We start from the raw sequence: 1,263 nt of genomic DNA on the forward strand, positions 1-1,263 counted from the left end.
TATGAACTTATATTTTGTGCGACTTCGTGAGTTTCAAATTGAGGGGAAGGAACATTTTCCAACTCAGAATCTATGCGCAATTAGGGCAGGGAGTGAAAAGTAACTTTCTCAGCTTTTTATTATTTGGCTTCACCATGGACAGTGTTCGACTATTCACCGCCCGCCAAGCCCTTAAACAAAAGCTAAAAATCACAGCCTTTTTTCTATATCCTCATGAAGTGGACGAAACAGAGATACAACAGACACGTTAGAGACAAGAATGGGATTTGAAACCACGTGTGCAGAGTACAATGGATTATTGTGCCTCACCTTAACCACGTGGTACAACCCCTTTAGTTCATGGAACTTTAATATCTGATCTTGTCACAGACAAGTAGCCGAAGCACCCCACCAATGTACAATCAGGAGGACGTTCATCCACGAGAGGTGGCAGAAGTTAATAATGGGAGAAGTGAACCCGGTAACCTCGATTGCACAGTGGGGAGCCGAAGAAGAAGTGGTGGCAATGTGGGGTTAAGCCCCAAACACGTCTGCCTCCGTTCGTCCCTCCTCTAACCCAAATCGATGCAAGTGGCCTGACAACTTGGAATAGTTTGTCACATCAGTGATTGCAGATCCATCGTGGAAAAATGAATCCCACTTCCGTGAAACAATGGGCGAAAAATCGACGGGGATGGGATTCGAACCCACGTGTGCAGAGCACAATGGATTAGCAGTCCATCGCCTTAACCACTCGGCCACCTCGTCGCACAAATCTTTGCGTCAAGACGTCTTAATTCGTTTTGCATCCATGAACTGATGGAAATTATTTGCCTCTTTCTATTCAACCAGGTATTCGATGGGGGAAATGCAGCGATGGTGGTATAGTGGTGAGCATCGCTGCTTTTGAAACCGTTGACTCCGGTTCGATCCCCGGCCAGCGCGGTAATAGTTGAATCGGATGTTTTTGCGCGACATCCTGAGTTTCAAACTGAGGAAGACTGGTCAACTGTTTCTCATTCAGAATTTATGCGGATTATCTAAGTGAGGTGTTTAAGATGCGAAAAGGTGTAGATATTGTAGACGTGGAGTTGATGTTACCTGTTGTGGGGCAGTCTAAAACGAGAGGTCATCATCTTAAAATATGAGGAGGCAAATTTAAAAAAGAAAAACTACTTCTCCCAAAGGGTTGTAATTCTGTGGAATTCACTTCCTCAGAGTGTGGTGGATGCAGGGACAGTGAGAAAGTTAAGGGGGACTTAGAGATACTTTTATTGGTAATGA

The 1,263-nt window shown here is 44.7% G+C and overlaps 1 non-coding gene across 1 annotated transcript; it reads right to left on the minus strand.

Annotated features, from left to right (window-relative positions):
• Positions 1 to 665: 665 nt before the first annotated feature.
• trnas-gcu (transfer RNA serine (anticodon GCU)) lies at positions 666 to 747 on the minus strand. The gene has a single exon. It is a non-coding gene; the product is annotated as a tRNA-Ser (tRNA).
• Between the last annotated feature and the right edge of the window lie 516 nt (positions 748 to 1,263).

The sequence above is a fragment of the Scyliorhinus torazame genome, chromosome 24, assembly GCF_047496885.1.
Source record: "Scyliorhinus torazame isolate Kashiwa2021f chromosome 24, sScyTor2.1, whole genome shotgun sequence".
Taxonomy (NCBI): domain Eukaryota; kingdom Metazoa; phylum Chordata; class Chondrichthyes; order Carcharhiniformes; family Scyliorhinidae; genus Scyliorhinus; species Scyliorhinus torazame.